This window comes from Anarhichas minor, unplaced genomic scaffold (assembly GCF_050575085.1).
Source record: "Anarhichas minor isolate MPS153535 unplaced genomic scaffold, ASM5057508v1 ptg000011l, whole genome shotgun sequence".
Taxonomy (NCBI): domain Eukaryota; kingdom Metazoa; phylum Chordata; class Actinopteri; order Perciformes; family Anarhichadidae; genus Anarhichas; species Anarhichas minor.
Window position 1 is genome coordinate 9,267,388 of NW_027466457.1, and position 14,665 is coordinate 9,282,052.

Below are 14,665 nucleotides of genomic sequence, written 5' to 3' on the forward strand. Positions count from 1 at the left end.
TGGCAGCAATTTCAAACCAACGTGTCATTTCCTCCCCCAGGGCTGCCTCCACAGGTTCTCCTGCTAGGCTCAGGCCTCAGGTTACAGGAAACACCGTCTCCACTGGCAGACGAGGCCTGGCTACGCACAGCAGCCGCCTTCAACACCAACTAGCCACGCCAGCTTCAATCAGCAACCAACAGGAATAGACACACTTAATTAGCATTAAAGTGAGCCGTCCTGCCCCGCGAACACCGTAGTACATCACAGCGCGCACAAAGTTCCACACGCTGTAACAATCAATTCACCGTCAGACGTGGGCTCAGCAAAGGTGACTCTCGGATTTGTAGCTCGCTCACACAATCCGTCACATGCCAGAAACTGCCGGCCAAATCAGCGGCCCCAATCGTCCCGAAGAGCATTCTGTAATGTCTAGGTAATGTGATGACTTTAGAGCTGGGCTGCAGGAATGTGGTGAATATGTCCAGTGATTGCAGGAGTGTCTCTGTGTGTTACCCCGTCGGAATAAGCTTGTCACCAGAGCTGGGCTGCAGGCTGAGGCTAGAGACAGGCTTCATTAGACTTTTGGCTGATCTCTCTATGACGCCCGCTGGGCTACATATCCCGGTATATCTCCGGTGAGGATGATGGCAGAAGAGTCTGTTTCTGCTTCTCGTAGCTGATTGATCATTGTAACATACGAGTGCCCATCTCAGCCTCCTGCTTGAGAGTAGAAATGCAACTAACGACTTGCTTGGTCTATAAAATGCCAGAAAAAAAATCTTCAAAAGATTTGTTTAGTGAGCCTAAACCCCAAAATATTCAGTTTACTATCATAAAATAAAGAAAAGCAGCAACGCTAAAGGCTGGAAAGACAGAATAATTTGCCATTTGTGCTTGAAAAATTATTCAAAATGATTATGAATACAGTTGTCGATTGATTTTCTGTTAATCCATCGTTGAAGTTTTACAATTCCTCTGTTAAATTGTAGAAAGAAATGAAGAGCTTTTCTTTTTTCATAGGATATGTCCTCATATCATGCAGTGACAAAAAAGATTGTCGTTTTCCTGTCAACCGCTATGACTATTCAATAAAAGAGAGACATTTTAAATTAATATAGACTTTGTGTGAGGACTAAAAATCCAAAAACATTATTGTCAAAAGATAAAAAGAAGATGTGGTCAAAATAACTTATTGCACGACTACATGCGTGACTGAATTCCTACTTTGTCGAGTTGAGTTTGTCTTCTCGCCGGTCTTCCCTCTAGCTCCACTCCGCTGCAGCTCCGTCCATGTTGATACTACTGAAATGAAGCAATTGAAATCCAGTTATAATGTCGTATTGTGTGAATGTGAACAATATAAATGATATTGTTCTTTTGCTTGTACATTTGTTTTGCTTATTTGACAAATAATGGACCTCCATTGAAGTATTACAGTAACATTGCCTAGAAATGTTAAAATTATGTTTTGTGTTATTCTGAAGAGTTGCTCTGGACTTTTACCGAGGTTGAATTTGCTTTCTAATTTTCTTATGGCTTTAAGCAGCTTTTTATCTATTAATCAAGTATTTCTACTTCTGAATGTGACTTTATATAATGTGTTATTGCAATAAGTTATTGCACTTACAGTGTTGGAGAAGTTTGTTTTAATTATTATTTTTGACTTCCACTAGGACAGTGGTCTCTTTGCTAAAGCCAGAGGCGTGTGGTTTTGTGTCCCAACAGTCGAGAACTGTCTCCTAAACCCGTCCATATTTAGCACCATGAACAGCATCACTGACATCTGTTTGAGGTGCCTGACATTTGTTTGTACAGAAGTAACGTGCTGTTTTTGTTGATGATGATTTTGATGTGATTTTGAAATAAATGAATCTCCAACGGTTGAATGAGTTCAGATTGTTTTTTCCGTAAGTTTCTTCTTTACAGGCCCTGAAACCTACTTTCTCAGTTTCTCATCTCTAACGGGTGAGGTCCTACAGATCACACGAATATCTCAAGTTTTTAATTTATTTATTACACTTATGAATCATTGTGTTTTTGTGTCGTCACTGATCGGTGTAGTGTCACACAACTCAAATATAATGTTGGGGGGTAAATGTGCGCTATATAGTAAATATGGAGTACATTCGTATACCTTAAAGGAATAGTTCAACATTTTAGGAACATTAACAAGAGTTAGAGCACAGCATGTCATTTTTACAATTCAGTTTTTGATTTGACAAGACAAACAAGATATAACGTGTTAATTAGTGAGTTTTAGAGGAGCTGGTAGGTGGCGACCTCGTTACCTTTGGACGGAGCCCAGCTATCTGTCTCCCCTTGTGTCCAGTCTCTTTATGCTAAGCTAAGCTAACTAGTTGCCAGTTGAAGCTTCACATTTAACAGACAGATATAATAGTGGTGTCACTCTTCTCATCTAACTTTTGACAAAAATGTGAATAACTTCCCAAAATGTCAAACTATTCCTTCAATAAATACAAACTAAGACTTCCTCCAGTCTCTAGCTTTGATTGTTGATTAATTTGTCATGAATATGATGCTTTAAGCAGAGTTCACGACTAGAGACTTTCAAAGTTGTCAGATCGCTGTACTGTTCACACTACAGAACTTGTCTTGTAATCACTACACGACAGACCATGAATATTATTCGCGGAGCTCCAAATACTGTCGCTAAGTGTAAAATCAGGGCTAAAGATGTGCAGTGGGAATTATGCATGAGACAAAAAGAGAACAAGTTTCAAACCACTTACCAGCAAAGTAAGACCAGTGTATGTACACAGATATTCATATGCTGATATGAAATGACAAACAACAACATGCATCGCTAAACATAATTAAATAATTAATAATTAATGTAACACTGACTCAAGATGATTGTATTTGCTTGTGTGTGTGTGGTTAAAGGTGGATGATATGTGATCTAATTCTTTTTCTCGCATCAGCAGCTTCCAGATGGGATGCTCTAGCCAAGCCATTAGGCCCAAAGTCAAGGCTAATAGTTTGAATGGACCTTAAATATCTCCAGGTGGTCTTTGGCTAACAGTGTAGGTTTGGCCGAGCGAGAGAAAGCGGTCATGCAATACAGTATGCAACATCGTTTCACACAGATGTTCTTTGTTTTTACAATACGAGCTCAATCATGCAACAAAACAGTCCTCAGAAAAAAACATTTCTAATCACTTCAAAGCATCTTTCCTACACAACAAAAACAATGTCTGCAATCAATCCACCCTTTATTTCAAACTTTGTGCTGAATATTATCCACAGAAGGCACAACAACTTTGGACAACTCTTATGTAAGACAAAGGAAAGGCTCGGCCAGGAAACCAGAAAAAGATAACCCTTGCCAATTCACATCTTGCCATCGCTGTGGTCTTTACCCTACGAAGAATGTTGGAGCTCTCCCATTTCTGCTCGCTCCCAGCAACAATAGCTGTCTTTTCCACAGTTGTGCAAGAGTTTAACTGGAGCACTCTGATCGCACGAGAATGGGAAAACTCAAAAGAAGACTGCTGTCACCCAGTAAAGCCTCCAGCTCCAGTCGAGGAACTGGAGATCATCAATAGTTACTGCAATGGAAATGGAATGAATAGAAGAGCAGCTGCTTCAGTGGAGGCTTGTACATGTCAAATGAAATACTCATCATGCAATAGTCCTCTTTTATGTCCTTCATGATGCTTATAATGTTAACAATACATAACAAAAGAGTACTTCCCCCACAAAACGATTATTTTCATATAAATTACTCATACCGTGTTACTTTGAATCCTTGAAGGAAACTTTTTTCACCATTGAGGCATGCAAGAAAAACGAAGTCTTAAAGAAATTGAGGTTGTTGGAGGACACATTTAACAATAGCAAAACTACAGCAAAACATCGGTTTACAAACTCCAGCACAACTCGAGTAGTATTATCCAAGTCTCATTTATCTATTTATCTCAGTGCTTCCCAATCACATGCATCTTTCGGTAAAACCTTACTATTTAGAACACTTTAAACTCATCCAGACTCACATGGACAGGTAGCACGTCTGCACATGCGTGAGACTGTGAATGCGGAAGTGTTTTAAAAAGGAGGGTTTTAGCAAAGATGCATGTGTTTAGGAGGTAGTGAGCATACGACTGGATAAAGGAGACTTGGATTGTGCTGCATGAGTTGTGTGAGTTTGTAAGCGGATGGTTTGATATTGTTTTGCTGTTGTCAAACACAGCCCACATTTACAACAATTCATCAAGACTTTCTCCCTGTTTTTTGATTCTTCATTCATTCATGTGAGAAAGACAAAGTTTTCTTCAAGAATTCATAACCGACATGAACTCTTAAAAACATGAAACCTTAAAAAGTTTCACTGCGCTCTTTCAAAGATTTTTCTCATCGTCAACAAATCCCATGAAGAGACCAAAACCATCAATGCGTATGTCCAACTCTCGTACTTTCCGACTTCCCAACTTTCATTAAAAAAAACCCCAAAAAAGGCTAAATAATTTCCTTAAATGGCTGGACATTAGTTCTTTGTTACTCGACCAGGAATAAATTGTACATTTGTTAGGAACTATTTTCAGCAGTTGAATTGCTCTGGTGAGCATTTAAGCTGCGTGGAGTATTGATATGCTCAATACATGCAACAGTGTAGGTCTATGGCACAGAGGAATGAGACGTACTTTAGCTAGACACCAGACTTATCCTTTATTAATTTATGATGAGGAGTGATATATGAATACACTGACAGATTAACAAGCTCATGAGCCCAGTGAGACCATCTAACTGACGCAGACTGAGTTCAGTGGTCATCACAGGACTGATACAATCAGAGACCCAAACGACAAAATGGACCGCAAGTTATAGAGACATTCCCTCTGCCTCTACACTCCCCTTCTGTCTGTAGATGAGATAAATAAGTACTCGCAGAGAGGAAGAAGAGCAGCCTACTGCCCTGAACAGCACTCATTAAATCTAATGGGTCACGCTGCCCCAGCCAGGCTCCACTGACACCCTTAATAGAAACCTGCATGGTTAAGGGACCATGAAGACCATTAGGGCACTTCAAAGTTCACCACTACATTAGTGCCCTGCTGATATGGCAGCATGAGAGGGGACAGATCCAATTCCACATTATTAACTCCTTTATTTGTCCATTGGTCGGCCTGTCAATCAGCCTGCTCCATAAACAAGTGGATCCTTGAGCTGCTCATTAAGAGCCGTCGTTAGCAAAGCCAAGGTTGTAAATCAGCGCTTATATCAGCTTTCAGCAAAAAAAAAAAAATCGTATAGGTCATATTTTAGAGCTGACACTTTGGTTTACACTGTTAAATGACCCCATTTGAAAATAAACCTGCAATAAAGCTCGCACTGTAAATCTAATTTCTCCACTTACTTTTGGACCAATGAAGGGACTCCTATGAACTGTCGAGGACTGGAGCCAAAGGAAAATGACAAGCACACTGACCAGTAAAAAAAACTTCTTTTAACAGACTCATACGTGTAAATTCACACAGGCCATGTTTGCTACTATGAAACCAAAGTCTCCCTCACGCAATAACTTCATGTGACGTAAATCAAGAGAGCCAGCAGAAGCTTGATATATTGATGCTGTCCTAAGGGACATAAAAGGCTGAGCAGTCTCCTGCTGTGGCCATAAGTCAGCACTACAGCCCCTCAGCACAGCTCTGTGGAGAGGAACAGGCGGCTGATGAGGAAGGAGCACCACATACATCACTGTGTCCAGTAAAACGTCCCTCATTACAAGCTGAGAATGCCAGTAAACAGCTCACATTTAGCTAAGCTTTTGACACGCATAAGAAACCAATGCGAAACAGCGTCACTATACACCTGGTCTAAAAGTAGTAACATCTGTTTGAAGCAAGATTTGCCAACCCAGGAAAGATGCAAACAGAAAAATAGCATGAGCAAGAGACAGGATGGTACTAAATGTATAAGCAATACTCGCTGGGACATTGTATGAACATTTTAGGATGCAACTGACAATGACAAATAAAGTGAACCCTAAATGTGTGTTTGCATGTCACCATGTCTGTGCATCACAGGATCTGACAGGTCATTGTGGCTGCAGTAGGAGTTAAGTGTAGGAGGAGGACTTAAGATCGGAGTGGAGGTTTACTGAGAGAGGAGCATGGATACCTTACTTCCCCAAGCTCCTTCTAATGGGGTCTCTGGCTCTGGGCCAGCCTGTCCTATCAGCTTATCACCCAACGAGATCAGTTTCATCTCTTTTGATGCTCATACTGCGGAGCACATCTGCAGTGTTGTAAATTTGCAAATATAGTGGTCATACCTAATCAAAATGACTTTTATTAAAGTATAGACTTAGTGGTTCTCTCCTTCTTCACTTAACATTCAGGTGGCTAGAACATAGTGTTTAAAACAGACCAGTACTGGACCTCAGGTATATTTGCTACCAAACTGTGAGGAATGATTCGGCAGCTAGTATTCATGAGCTGTTATATTTTTGAGGTAATTACCTCGAACTTGGCACAATGAGCCTGTGCTGCATTTGCTCATCACTCTCTTTCACAATCTCAGCAGGAATATACTGACTTTGAACTAAACAGGTACACAAGGAAACCAGTCCATCATAACCACCTCACAGTATTCAGCAGCACGTGCAATCTTTGGGAGGCAGCTGCGCGAGTGTTGATGAGACGTCTTATCTGCATTTATTTCTTCATTTAGCAAGTAACCACAATGTTTTCTTTTCTATTCGATATCAGGCGTATTTGTGTTACTAATGTGTGTGCAACAAAGTTGTCAATATGAAAAAACTGTCTGCGGTGCAACAAGAGATTTGAACTCGTCGTAAAATACAACCAATAAGTGCCGTTGCAATTAGCCGACACTGTGCAAGACGAGAATCTAAACTCACAGCGGACCTCAAGTGAGTCTATCAGAGCGAGCGTATATACCCATGTTTGAGAGGGCATCAGCTTGCTTTGTTAAACTGCGGTCGGTCTTCATTCTCCCCATCAGCTCGCCACTGAACAGACTCTGCCCTGCCAGCTGCCTGACAGGCATCACTGTGGTTCTGTAACCATGGAGACAGCCTCACATCATTCACTGACTCCCACCAATAAAACTCCAGTTTATTAGAGTCGAAATGTCAACTGTGGCTTTTTGACATGCTAACATAAACAGAGAGGGAAAGGATTTAAAGTGGTACCGACACATGGGTGGAGGTTTGGGCAGGCTGAGGTGAGCGGCGTGGATCTAACCGCTGGGTTAGTGGGTTGAACCGGCACCCGTGTATTGTTGTAGAGCGGCAGCACTGTTAAAAGTAACAGGCAAATATAAAAGCGGGTATTTGCAGAAGTGTTGCTTATGAGACGAGATTGGTTAAGTTTATAAAAGCAGTTTTCCTTTTGTATTTACAAGACCTAGAACATAAATAATGCGACTGATAAAACATGCTTCAACTCTCAGCTGGCATGCTGTAGCAATGAAATGACTCACCCTGTTGATTCCTCTAGTTTTTTTTCTGCCAGTGTGCAACTCTTTAAAAACTAAAATCAACACACTGAAATCGGCAGCCTGGCCAGTGATTTCCTCCGAACACTCTTCGGGTTTGTTATCAGGCTATGTTTCTAACCCCCTCAACCTCTTTGCTCCAAAGCAGCATTTTGCTCTCCTCTCTGCAATATGCTTCCAATTATGAATCTTGCGAATATGGGGGCGGTTAGGTATCATTCTGATTTATTGTGCACTCAAGTCCAGCCTTGTTCGGTGCATTTGCTCAAGAAGCCCTCCTGCTGCAGAGCTCAAGGGTCAAACATACACAACAGTTGACCTCTCGCAGACTCATGTGCAACGGGGTCACTCTGGACCTGATTGACAGGCAGGGATGACGGCTCGACGGCGAAGGCCACAGGGTGCGAAAAGCTGGCGTGCAATGAGGAGCTAAGCGCTGCATTAGCCTCCAACTGTGAGGAAACTTTGTAACACAGAAACACGAGGGGGGGGGGGGGGGGGGGGACAGAGAAAGTGGAAAAACACAGATAACTAATGAGGAGAAATGAAGTGGCCTCATACAGTCACTATCACTGACGGCTGGCCGCAAAACATTACTCTTCTCCTTTGTAACCGTAGAGCACTTTGTGGTCTTCTCACATGGGACAGCTTGGGCCATCTATTTGTAGTCATCATCTAAATCCAAGTCCTGTGGACTGAAAACACATGCTCCACAAGTGAGTCACAGAGCACAAGAGATCTCTCAAGACAGTAGTGGTGCTCGGCCTGAGAAACGGCCCAAGACCCATCCCTGCAGACTCATTTCCTGGCCTTTCCGGCTTACTTCCTGTTTCATGCTGGGTCATGGGCACCATACCGTGCGTCACAAAGACTACCCTGTTGAGCCTAAGGCAACTGGTTCTGTGCGACTCAGTGGCTGTGGGACAATTCAGTTGTTATTCACCACAATAGCAAGGCTGTTACTGCGGGACGCAGTATTATTTGGTTGTCTGTGTATTTTTTTTTAATTCTCACATTTTCACAATGGGTTTTGCAGGCACATCGCAGCAGATGTGAATCATCTGCCCCCAGTATGGTTTGTGTTGAAGGGTCCTCAGGGGCTTCTCCGGGCCTTTCAACTCCCCACCGGACCTAACACCTTTCACACTGGATAAACACAATACAAAGGAGAAACGTACGTTTTATGTTAGAGGGTTGGGTTATTACATGCAGGAAAAAGAACTCTTTAATTCCCCTGGGAGTCTAACCACTCATAAATCATCAAGCAATGAAAGTCTCCTCTCCAAACAGGGGGCTAAAACAAACTGAACACGGAGCCCCTCATCCCCATCCCCGTCCCTCCCTCTCTCTCTCTCTCTCTCTCTCTCTCTCTCTCTCTCTCTCTCTCTCTCTCTCTCTCGTGTCCCTTTTTCCTTGTTGGAATTTTTATGAGGAAAGAAGAGACGTAGTGGTGCAATGCTACACTCGAGCAAAGAGGTAAATACTACAACTTCAATCCTCCACAGTGACCCAACACTAAAAACAATAATCTACATTATTTTAAGGGCTTTTAAACAAGTTCCTCTAACAGCAGTAGACTACAAATCCTACCCCTGTAACCGGGAACAAAATGCCAGCAGAGGAGCGTTGTTGATTATATGATCAGTTTATGCTCTTCCGCTAAGATTTGTTACTATAGAGATGACCCAAAAGCCTTTGCAAGGATGTTCTGGCGGCCACAATTAAGATGGAAAATATTTACAAAATAAAAGACGCGCTGAGAGACGTTTTACCACAAACTGTCAGTTCATATAAACAAATTCAGAACAGAACAACTCCTTTATTTTGGTATTCTTCTTTAGAATGACTGCGTAACAAATCCTCAGAATGTCAACACAGGTTGATATTTGCCAGATTTCAAAATTCAACTACTTTCCGTTTGATTTCATGGGTCTAAATTTGATTCAAGCATCATCATCCCTGATGCTGAACAGGTGTATTACAGAACAGCGTGACAGTATACGTCTGCTGTGATGCCACCAGCAGGGTTGCACACCTCTGGCTTGTGTTAATATCACTTGTATGTGATGTGGAGAGCGTGTTGGGGAGAGTAAACCACCAGGATCAGGAGCTACTCGTGCTGACCACCAGTAACACTTAGCAGCTGTTAAATACTCAGTGAGATCCTGACCTGAACCAGTGCAGACACTTCAAATGGCACTCTGACACATTGACTGCTACTGGTGCTTACCGTCTGATCAGCAGGTCAAACACAAAATGTGCCTAAAACACCAAAGACACACTGTTTGAATTTGAGGGTCCAGCCTTTTAGTCATGTCAGATTTGCTTCAGTCAACACTTTGAGTCTGTAGGATAAAAAACAAATCTCAGCCCTCTTTAAATTGGAGCTCATGTTTACAAAGTCAGTGAAAGGACAACATGGAGCGTATGCATTCAGAGTGTGTTAAATTATATTCATTTTCTCATTTTTAACCTATGAAAATTAGAAAATGATGAATAAAAACTACTTGTATATAAAATAATGACAAATAACTTGCTGAAATCCTCATGTATAAACAGTATTCAAGGGTCCCTTCTTGTTGATGCTAAAATATACATTTACAAGGTGTGGATGGAGGAGTGGCCATAGGAATGCTACTGCCCTCATGTGGTGAATTAATTATTACATTCAGTGTTGGCTACTGAACACTAAAGGATGCAAACTGGGCTGAATTCATCATCATCCATCGTTTAATGTTTTACATTTTAGACATCTGGGGGAGGTGTACTGTATAATAAGCTTCACATTTCCAGCAACCAGTTTAAAAAGGACGAACGTCAGGTTTTTTTATCCTCAGTGAGCAGATAATAGATATAATCTTAAAGTGAAAGTTAATAAATAAGAGCCAGAGGGAAGACAACAATAACAGTTTTTGAATAGTTTTAAAGAATATGCTGTTTTGTGGGATGCTGTACAAATTTATGAATGAATAATTCTGTTTTGTTCTGATTCCTTGAACACCACCGGTTACTGTTCTGTGACCATTATCGATTGCCCTCGGTGTACATGGCACAGGAAACAGAGCTGCATATTTCTCTTTTTATTTGAGGCGACTGTAATGAGCTCCAGTATATTGTAATGAGGCACGGAAACTAAAAGAAGTCAGCCGGCCGTTGTTCGGTTCACCTTGAGCTTTACAAGTAGTCATACATTCCCAATAGTCTAAAGGTTTCTTAATAAGCCGGTTAGCAAAATTGTAATCACATGTTCAGGTTTGTAGGTAGTAGAAATACGTTTTTTATCTTCACTATTACTTATAATAATTTGTGTCCATTTTTTTTTTAAAACAGGATATAACAACAGACATAAATAAAATCTTGGAGAAACACAATATAATAAGTGTACATTATTGACAAGTCTCTGCATTTTAAAAACAGAATATCACCGTGTTTCACAGTCATGCCCATATATCTGCTGGATATACATTATTTTAGTCTGGTCTTAAATTAAAATCATATTACTGTACGTCAGGTTTGTTGCAGGAGAAAGTTGAAGAGATGTTAGTCCACCATGTTTTCAGATACACTCTTTCACTGGGTCAAATCAAACAACAAGTTTAAGTTCTTTAGTTCCCTGATATGTGCAAACAAAGTGGAAACAAAATAACTAAGATGACAATAAATGAGAAAGTCGTATCTACCCCAGTCAGGTTTCACACAAATATATTGGCTTAATCTATAAAGTTATATATGGTTGCTCTTAGAATAGCCTAATATGACTGTGACGGTTTCAAAAAAAAAAAAAAAAAATAAAAAATGTATAAGGCAAAAAACTGTAGCCAGTCTAGTGCAAAGATTTACCAGAAATAACAGCAGGGTTTCCGTTCAATCACCTGCTGGTTAAAAACTCAAGCATGAAGCTGCAGCTCGCTCTGATGTTTTTTTGGTTTGAAAAGATTCCCAATTTACCCAGAATGCAGAGCAAACAAGTCCTATTCAGAGGATAGCCAAGGATTTAGCAGTGTTTTGCAACTGTTGGACTATCTGACTATTTGTTGGATCTAAGCCAGACTCAATGTGTGCCGTCGAGAAACCGACCACAGAGGGAACTAAATAAAAAACAAGATGGAAAGAACTCCTACGGAGAGATGAGTGACAGCAAGCTCAAACAGAACAGTGTGAGGGAGGTGAGGAAAAACATGGAAAAAAATCTCTGCCTGAGACCAGCCAGGACAAGTGATGGAGGGTAAAAAGGAAAGAGTTACACCTGTTTGGCTCAGTCCAGATATGTCCACCCCCCACTTTGCTCTCACCCTTTCACTCTGACATTCTCTATTGACCCTAAACTGTGGGTCTGTTTCTCCAACATGAAAAGAGAGCTGGGGAGGCCTAGCTTTAAACCTTAGTGCTGAGAGCACGCAGCAGTCTCCCAAAGATATATCATTTACAAGCAGTAATCCTTACAAGATGAGCAGAACACCACAAAGGAAAAGCTGAAACCGAAAGTTTGGCATTTGTCATAAAATAAACTGAATTAAGTTGTCAAATTTCAGGCATCTATTGTCTGATGTTTTAGCTCTAAATTCAGTCATTTCATCTGCCCCACAAGAGCAGGTAGGAGTCATATGTATTCATGTCTGACTGTAGCTGCTGTGAGATTATGCATATTTGGAATATATGTAACGTTACCACAATCCAAATGTTGATTTTTCACACTTTTTAGTCAAGATAAACAAGTAGCCAGCACTAGTTTTTCCATCAAATGTGTATTGCTTTGTATGAAATCTTGACTCTGGGAACTCTATGGAGTTTTTTTGTTTACTCTTTAAACTTGTTTTTTTTAATGACTGAGTCAGGGCAGTTGAACACCTGACGTCAGAAAGCTAATCAAGATAAACCAAACAGAGCTCGTGTAGAGTGAGCATTGTACTCACAGGTATCAGGTGGCCAGTCACATGACTCCAAACGAATATTTATGTTGCTCCGTGTCCAGTGAATGTGAATATAAGTAACGTTAACGGTGGTCAGGTGAAGACAGTAGAGCGTCCATCTTGATTTAATGTTTTTCTGCCCCCTAGTGGCCAAAGATCCTTCGGCATTAAAGGGATAGGTCGGATGTTTTGAAGTGGGACGTCGTATGAGGCACTTATGCATAATCACCTTCCAGTACCTATACTAACATAGCACGCTTATGGTACAATACAAAAATACCAGGATGTTCTACTGCATCTGGTTGCATTTTGCAGTGTGCTATTCTCTCCCAAATCCTTTGTGCAGCAGATACATGCATATGAGCAAGAGGGTCACAGTTCAAGGTGCAATATGTTATGAATTTGTATATATGTTCCAATCGAATGCATACTGCATGCAACAGTATGTATTTTGTAAGGGCAGCAGCAGTGTGTACCAAGAGTAAAAACAAAAAGTATGCGATTTGGAACACAGTGTCAGTGTATTACTGCAGTAGACAGCGGTCAGCATGCCCCCAGTTTGGAGAAGCAAACATGGCGACATGTGAGCAAAGCAATGTAAGCTACTGCTGTGGTTGGGGGCAGAAAATATATTTTAGCACCCTAAAAGAAAGGTTAAGTGTTGCCTATTCTATATTTAGAATAATTTCTGAATTGAATTGAACTGAAAGTAAAACTGGCTAAAATATCAAAAATAGGTTTTGCTGCTGCCCCCGTCCACAGCAGTACATTGCTTTGCTCCAGCGCCAGATATCCTAAATACCTCATACAATCCTCCTTTAAAGCACTCGAACTATCCCTTTAAATTCATATTTGGATTTGTTTACTGCTCAGTGGAGTTAAGCCAAAATTAATTTTGCATTTTCCGCTGCACAAAGAAAGAAAACTTAATTGCAAGCAAAATGTCTTTGTGACTGTTCAATTCTTTCAGAAGGCACAGATGTCCTTGCTAAAGTGAACAAAGCTGGAGCTCCGTGTAGTTTTGAGAGAATTTACACAATTAGTGTAACATAAAATATTCAAGAACTACACAGGTTTGTTCAAGCAACAATCTCCGACGTCCATCTGAACTTTGCAAGCTGTTAATGCATCATATTACGCTCTGGCAGATCCACACAGGATGTACCTTATCTTATCGGTTCTTACTGTGTGTTGTGAACATTAATCATGGATTCGTCTTGGAGGAAAAGAAAAATCAATACGCTAATGGATTTGAGGTAAAATTAGGTCATTATCACAATAACACCAAGAGCCATATGTGGGCCCTAACTGCATTGTATCATGTGTAAAGAAATGAAACATCCATCTTTTGTGTTTCAATACTTCAAAGGGTGCAGCAGAGATTAATGATTGGTTAATAAAAAAGACCAATCACCAATGCCACAAGGCTGCAGCGGAAAAATGTCTTTTCAGAAAAATATACTGCTTTCACACTTTAACTTTCTTTGTTGTTAGTTGATCAGGCTGGAAAAACATTCATTCCTGCAAAAACCCTCATGCACGTGTTTCCATTACGCTAGGATGCATTGTGAGGATTATTTGTGCAACACTACACATAAATGTAATTATATTTTTTAATCTGACCTGGAATTGTGCAACCAGTTTAGGAACAAAACAAAACAAAAGGACAGTCATTTAGAATGCCATTTATGTCATTGAATTTTCAAGAATCTAATACAAATGCATACACATACATTTCACCACCTAAAACCACATTATAACCACTACTGCAATAAACGTCACCATACAAATAGAAAAAGAATCAGGAAGTTGGCTTTCAAGCTAGGGAGGGGTCATGAAGAGCCTCAAGCTCACATGCTCACAAACTAGTTTATACACATTCAAAAGGAGCATCCAGTATGTACACTCACACACACGCACACACACACACACACACACACACACACACACACACACACACACACACACACACACACACTTACACACTTACACACACAGAGCTTATATAATACAGCATTAAAGAAGACTGGCTGTAAAAAAAAAGGCGTATGGAGGGAGGGAGTGTTACAGTATACAGTATGAGCTGGTAAAAGGTAACAGCCAAAGTGTACATAAAACACATTTTTTCTTTACAGTTAAGCCAACGTCACTTAATATAAATATTCTTCATCCAAAAGTCAGTGCAGTGCCTTCTGCTCAGGCTTCACCCGGTCCACTTTACACCCAGTCTGTGCTAGACCTGGTCCAAAAAATTACTGTTTCCACTTTACACACAAATCTTTTTACATCAGTTT